Genomic DNA, 7968 nt, shown 5'->3' on the forward strand with positions numbered 1-7968 from the left:
ATTGATAAGCCATTAGCCAGACTCATCAAGAAAAAGAGGGAGAGGACTCAAATCAATAAAATTAGAAATGAAAAAGGAGAAGTTACAACAGACACAGCAGAAATACAAAGCATCCTAAGAGACTACTACAAGCAACTCTATGCCAATAAAATGGACAACCTGGAAGAAATGGACAAATTCTTACAAAGGTATACCCTCCCAAGACTGAACCAGGAAGAAACAGAAAATATGAACAGACCAATCACAAGTAATGAAATTGAAACTGTGATTAAAAATCTTCCAACAAACAAAAGTCCAGGACCAGATGGCTTCAAAGGTGAATTCTATCAAACATTTAGAGAAGAGCTAACAACCATCCTTCTCAAACTCTTCCAAAAAATTGCAGAGGAAGGAACACTCCCAAACCCATTCTATGAGGCCACCATCACTATGATACCAAAACCAGACAAAGATACTGCAAGATAAGAAAATTACAGACCAATATCACTGATGAGTATAGATGCAAAAATCCTCAACAAAATACTAGCCAACAGAATCCAACAACACATTAAAAGGATCATACATCATGATCAAGTGGGATTTATCCCAGGAATGCAAGGATTCTTCAATATACACAAATCAATCAATGTGATACACCATATTAACAAACTGAAGGATAAAAACTGTATGATCATCTCAATAGATGCAGAAAAAGCTGTTGACAAAATTCAACACCCATTTATGATAAAAACTCTCCAGAAAGTGGGCATAGAGGGAACCTACTTCAACATAATAAAGGCCATATATGACAAACCCACAGCAAACATCATTCTCAATGGTGAAAAACTGAAAGCATTTCCTCTAAGATCAGGAACAAGACAAGGATGCCACTCTCACCACTATTATTCAACATAGTTTTGGAAGTCCTAGCCACGGCAATCAGAGAAGAAAAAGAAATAAAAGGAATACAAATTGGAAAAGAAGAAGTAAAACTGTCACTGTTTGCAGATGACATGATAGTATACATAGAGAATCCTAAAGATGCCACCAGAAAACTACTAGAGCTAATCAATGAATTTGGTAAAGTTGCAGGATACAAAATTAACACACAGAAATCTCTTGCATTCCTATATACTAATGATGAAAAATCTGAAAGAGAAATTTAGGAAACACTCCCATTTACCATTGCAGCAAAAAGAATAAAATACCTAGGAATAAACCTACCTAGGGAGACAAAAGACCTGTATGCAGAAAACTATAAGACAATGATGAGAGAAATTAAAGATGATACCAACAGTTGGAGAGATATACCATGTTCTTTGAGTGGAAGAATCAATATTGTGAAAAAGACTATACTACCCAAAGCAATCTACAGATTCAATGCAATCCCTATCAAATACATATGGCATTTTTTACAGAACTAGAACAAAAAATATTAAAATGTGTATGGAGACACAAAAGACCCTGAATAGCCAAAGCAGTCTTGAGGGAAAAAAACGGAGCTGGAGGAATCTGAATAGCCAAAGCAGTCTTGAGGGAAAAAAACGGAGCTGGAGGAATCAGACTCCCTGAGTTCAGACTATACTACAAAGCTACAGTAATGAAGATAATATGGTACTGACACAAAAACAGAAACATAGATCAATGCAACAAGATAGAAAGCCCAGAGATAAACCTACACATACATGGTCAACTAATCTATGACAAAGGAGGCAAGGATATACAATGGAGAAAAGACAGTCTCTTCAATAAGTGGTGCTGGGAAAACTGGACAGCTACATGTAAAAGAATGAAATTAGAACACTCCCTAACACCATACACAAAAATAAACTCAAAATGGATTAGAGACCTAAATGTAAGACTGGACACTATAAAACTCTTAGAGGAAAACATAGGCAGAACACTCTATGACATAAATCATAGCAAGATCCTTTTTGATCCACCTCCTAGAGTAATGGAAATAAAAACAAAAATAAACAAATGGGACCTAATGAAACTTCAAAGCTTTTGCACAGCAAAGGAAACCATAAACAAGATGAAAAGACAACCCTCAGAATGGGAGAAAATATTTGCAAATGAATCAATGGACAAAGGATTAATCTCCAAATATATAAACAGCTCATGCAGCTCAATATTAAAGAAACAAACAACCCAATCAAAAAATGGGCAGAAGACCTAAATACACATTTCTCCAAAGAAGACTTACAGATGGCCAAGAAGCACATGAAAAGCCGCTCAACATCACTAATTATTAGAGAAATGCAAATCAAAACTACAATGAGGTATCACCTCACACCAGTTAGAATGGGCATCATCAGAAAATCTACAAACAACGAATGCTGGAGAGGGTGTGGAGAAAAGGGAACCCTCTTGCACTGTTGGTGGGAATGTAAATTGCTACAGCCACTATGGAGAACAGTATGGAGGTTCCTTAAGAAACTAAAAATAGAATTACCATATGAACCAGCAATCCCACTACTGGGCGTATACCCAGAGAAAACCATAATTCAAAAAGACACATGCACCCGAATGTTCATTGCAGCACTATTTACAATAGCCAGGTCATGGAAGCAACCTACATGCCCATCAACAGACGAATGGATAAAGAAGAAGTGGTACATATATACAATGGAATATTACTCAGCCATAAAAAGGAACGAAATTGGATCATTTGTTGAGACATGGATGGATCTAGAGACTGCCATAGAGAGTGAAGTAAGTCAGAAAGAGAAAAACAAATATCGTATATTAACGCATATATGTGGAACCTAGAAAAATGGTACAGATGAACCAGTTTGCAGGGCAGAAACTGAGACACAGATGTAGAGAACAAACGTATGGACACCAAGGGGGGAAAGCGGCAGGGGGGTGGGGGTGGTGGTGGGATGAATTGGGAGATGGGGATTGACATGTATACACTGATGTGTATAAAATTGATGACTAGTAAGAACCTGCTGTATAAAAAAATAAATAAAATAAAATTCAAAAATTCAAAAAAAAATTAAATTAAATTAAATTAAAAGAAAAACTTCATTCTTAAAATGTCCTAAACCAAATTAATTACCTTCTTGCACCAACTCCCCTCACTTTGCACTCCAAGTAACTAAATCAAGAGTAGAAACTGGTTCTCTTCCAATATTTGGTCAGTCCTATAAGTTGATTCTTACACTGTTCATCTTCATCATTTTGTATGCATTTCCAAGCTCTGCCTAGGCTACCTTCTAATTATTTCTCAAATACATCTTCTCACCACCTTCACCCTAATCCAACCTAGCAGTATCTCTTACCTGGACAACTCCATTGCAGTAGCTTCCTAATGGACTCACCTTTACCAACTCTTGCTTCTTTTCAATCAGCTACCCAAGTGATCTTTTCTCAAAATAAATCTTATCATGCTCCCCTAATGCTTGAAATACTTAATGGCTCCCCACTGTACTGAATATAGAGACCTAATCCCTCCTCCAGTAGCCAGTTAAATTATACTCCTTTGGGTCTCCTCCAGATGTGGCTCCTCTGGGAAAACTTTCCTGGCTCCTTTGACCTTCCCCACCCCTGCAGCACTTTATGAAGTGGGATGCAGAAAGTTCTAAGTCAAGTCTGGGCGCGATTGACCGGGAAGCAATGAGAGAAGTCAGAAAGCTGACTCGTCCCCTAAAATCTGAAAATGCTGCTGGAAGAATTCTCCAGCAGAAAGAGTCCTGTCTCTTTCAAACGCCATCACCCTTCTTCACCAAGAACAATAATGTGTAATTTCCAGCTTCAACAGATTGTTTTTTCCACGCCCGGCAAACATGGTCTTTTTACCCATTCACAAATCAGCTGAGAGCAGTCAGCAAAAACAGAATGAAGAGGTCTTTTTGCCTTCAAAAGAGTGACAGCAAATATTAAATAGCATGTAGTGTTCACCATTTCAATAAGCTCATTACAGGTCCCTAGTCTAACTTCTATAGAATTATAAGGTTATAATAGAAACATTTACCATAAGTGCTAGACCATTTTTCAGAATGATTTGGTGTCCTCAATATTGAAGAAAATCATTTTGGAACACATTTTCACAGATCACCTTAATTCAACTTGAACTAAGTTCATTTATGAGAACTGCTGGGCTGTACATCTCAACTTATTTCTGCTTTGAATTTGCCTGCGATGGATATTGCTCGAGCTGCATGGATCATTGAGCAGAGGAGAACACTTCTGCCCTTCCTTGCCCTTCCTGATAATCAGAGGGAACTTATGACTCGTTATGTGTTTCCATAATGAGGGGTTCAGAAATGGCCGTTGCACATAGCCTGGGAAGGGGCAATAGAAAATGGTCTTCTGAGTCCTCTGGAGCTATTATTGTTTCTGTTGAGAGCTGTGGAGGATGTGGACAAGAGAATGGAAGCAAACTCAGAGAAGCTGTTAGTCAGAGCTACACTCTCTGGGTCTGGGAGACACATATGAACCAGTCCCCAAACAAGGAATGCACGTTGCTCTCACCTATGCCGTGCTGCCTTCAACTTGCTTATGAAGTCCAGCTTCTCTGAGGGTTCTTCAGTTGCTGTCCTTTAAAATGAAATGCCTCTCAGGTCTCTGTCTTAGGGTCTTTTCTCATTCTATTCACTCCTTCATCGCTTCTGTCATTTTGTATGTGGTAGTGGTTCCCAAATCATAGTTCTTGATCGGCTGTCCCTCGTGGGCTACAGACACAAGTATCTCTCTACCAACTGGACCAAAGTGCTTGGATGTCACATAGGCACCTCAAACCTGACCTGTCCAAATCTGAACTCAATATCTTGCTCTCTTCAAATATGCTCTTTTTCTAGATTCCCTGTGTTTATAGAAGGTACCAACTGTCTTCAAAGTAGTCCAAGCCAGAACCTTGGTGTCTGAGTCAGCTATTTCTATAATAACACTGTGTAACAAACTACCTCAAAACTCAGTTAATACATTCATTCTCCTGCATGTAGGTCTAAAAGCTAACTATCATTTTATTTGATTGTGTAAGCTTGGCTGGGCAACTCTGCTTCCTCTGCAGATCAAGTAGCTTAGTTCAAGTGAATAGGATGTGGGTCCAGGTCTGGTCTGCATGTGTAGACTCTGGGGCCCAGGTTAAAAAGGCAAATGGCTACCCTGAACATTTTCTTCAGATGCTGCATTATTAGAGGGAAAGAGCCCACCAACCACACAAGGACATTTAAAGTTCTTGCTCACATTGCTCTGTTAATAGTCCATCAGCCAAAGCGAGTTCATGACCAAATCCAACATCAGCGAGGATGGAAGTAATACTTTCTCTCCAAATAATTCAATCTATCAGACCCAGGCATCATTTGACATTACTCCTTCCCCTTATTGATACCCTACCACCACCTCTACCACTATCATTCCCAAGCAATTAATAAGCCCTATTCATTCATTCTCTAAAAATTTCTAGAATCAGTGGTTCAGGACACTATCCTGCCCTTGTCTGAATTTCCACCACAGCTTCCAGTTGGCCTTCCTGGCTCCAGGCCTGCGACCAATCCTATTTCCACATTGAAGCTAGAGTGACCACTCAAAATCTTTTATTTTTTCACTTAGTAAGTACATACGTTTTACCTCCTCCTATGTGCCAGGAACTACTCTCAACTTAAATCCAAGCCCTCAGGGAAGTTACATTTTAGTGACAGTAGGGTGGGGAACAGGTAAATGGATGATGGATGATGTAGATAGATGATAGATAGATAGATAGATAGATAGATAGATAGATAGATAGATTACACAGTATATCAGATATTGGCAAATACTGTGAGAGAGGGAGGGAGCTGGGGAGCTGGGGGCAGGGGGTAGAGAATGTTAGGAAGGAGGACTGATCTTATAAATATAGGGTGAACAAAGTTCTGACTGAGAAACTGGCCTTTCCATAAAGGCTTATAAGAAGTGAGGGGAATGGGATTTGGGGGCAAGACTGGTTTAAGTAGAATGTGCATGGAGACAAGGTGGGAGTGCATCTGGGTGGCACACAGTGGGCGAGGAGGAAGGCTCTAGAAGTCAGAGAGGGTCTGGAACCACAAAAATGCAAACTCTGATTCAGCTCCCCAGCTCAGCAGTACATAAACACTAATAGAATTCAAACTCCTTAATGTGAGTTCCAAGGCCTTCCTTGACTTTATCTTCATTTACCTTTTAAATTCCAATTCTTATTTTACATTCTATGATCAAGCCATTTGGAACACCCTTCAGTTCTCTGAAGCTACATTGCTTTATCTCAACTCAGGATCTCTGAATGTACCTCTCCCTTAATCTGAAACACAAATCCCCCACCCCCTCCCCATCACAGCTTTGCCTGGCTCATTCTTTCTTTCACTTGTGTTCTTAGATTTCTCTGGGGAAACCCTCCCTGCCCTCCAAAAGCATTGGTAGGATTTCCTCCAACAGAATGTCAAGGGCACACCGCACTAGCCTTCTCTCTCAGCCCTCATCACATTGTGCAATAATCACCTGCTTGTTGTCTGAATTCCCTATTCCTCACTAGACACTGTCTTCCTCACCATTGTATGGAATCCACCTGAAACAATGTATAGCATAGAGTGGGTACTCAGTATACATAGCATAAATAAATGTACAAAAATACAGTTCTAATAAGGAAAGTATTACACTCAAACTTGCTATAAGAAAATTATAAAGATTATCAGAGTTGGTAACATCATCATTAATAGAAGGGCACAGATATCTGGCTTTCAAATAGCTCAAGGCTGAGATTTATCAACAATATACCACCTGCAAAGTGTTTATTTCCTATCACCCTTTTCCCAGTCTAGTGCTGACTGTCTCATTCCCACAGGCACAGACAGTCAAATATCTGTTAGATCATCCCCAATGCATTAGCAGGAAAGGTTTAAGAGTTGTGCCTCCCACTAGTATATACATCTAAACAGTCATTTCTTTAAGATAAAAATCTTCAAAACTTAAAGGATTTGCTTTTTAATGGTGGGATTTCAAGCACTGATAAAAAACACAATGAGAGATATTTGGAGAAAGCAAGAACTCCTTGGAAGATTTCAAATTACACCAAGTAAGTGGTCACCTATTCCACATACAGATAATAAAAATCAATCCCTGAAATTCTGTCTGCATTATATTTTACACAGTATTCATATACTCTATCTCCTTTGAACTTTGTCATGGAAATCACGGACCAATTTTATAGATGAGTATTGGGCCGCACCCTGCAGGCCTGCGAGCCCTGTACTTGTCCATCCTCGAGACTGAAGAAAGAGCCCAGAGTCAGCAACAGAGACATCGATGGCTTAATGGATGGGGGATCTTACCTGTCTGAAACAAGGTCCTGGAGTGACACCTCACCACGTGGCAGAAGGCGGTCAGGACATGGCGGCAGTCTCCCCTCCTGGCTCCTGGGGGGAGGGGGAGGTTACCAACATCAGATTGGCTCACCGGTTATCAGGGAAACTAGCAGAGGGGCATGGCCCTCACTGCCCCTTTGATAAGTTCTCAAGGTGTTCTGATCTAAAGGTTAGAACAGTCACCAGCTGGGGCTAGGAGCAAGTGTGTAGGAAGGTCAGTCGGGTGAGTAGGGTGTAGGTGAAGAAGGCACTGGTCCAGCAGGGGACGGACAGAGAGCAAAAGAATAGCCATCTTGGGTGGCCTGATCATACGATGAGGAAAACAAAGGACTTAGGGAATAGCATCAAAGGACAATAGCATAAAAGGACAGACTATAGGCACAATGAAGCCAAAATTCAAACTGGAATTCAAAGCCTATACTTTTTCAAGGAGAGAGAGGGAAAGTTCGAGATGGAAAGAATAAGAGAGAGATAGAACGAAATTTAATAATATGAGCCTAAATTAACTATCTGGGATGTGTGAATCTGTAACCTGCAATTTTGTAGTGTAGTCTTAGTTTCTGCATACCTCTCTTAGTGTGAGTGTTTGGTTGTGCTAAGCGTAATTCCAGTGTTTAAAATGGTAATATTTCCTGTACTGTAATTCCAGAGCACAAGCTGATTTCTT

The 7968-nt window shown here is 40.0% G+C and overlaps 1 long non-coding RNA gene across 1 annotated transcript in view; it reads right to left on the reverse strand.

Annotated features, from left to right (window-relative positions):
- Positions 1 to 7347, reverse strand: part of LOC102997362 (uncharacterized) — a 246814-nt gene extending 239467 nt beyond the window's left edge. The window contains exon 1 of the long non-coding RNA XR_451728.2: positions 7269 to 7347. This is a non-coding gene — a long non-coding RNA (uncharacterized LOC102997362). The remainder of the gene's footprint in view (positions 1 to 7268) is intronic.
- Positions 7348 to 7968: the final 621 nt, after the last annotated feature.

Source organism: Balaenoptera acutorostrata, chromosome 12 (assembly GCF_949987535.1).
Source record: "Balaenoptera acutorostrata chromosome 12, mBalAcu1.1, whole genome shotgun sequence".
NCBI classification, from domain to species: Eukaryota; Metazoa; Chordata; class Mammalia; order Artiodactyla; family Balaenopteridae; genus Balaenoptera; species Balaenoptera acutorostrata.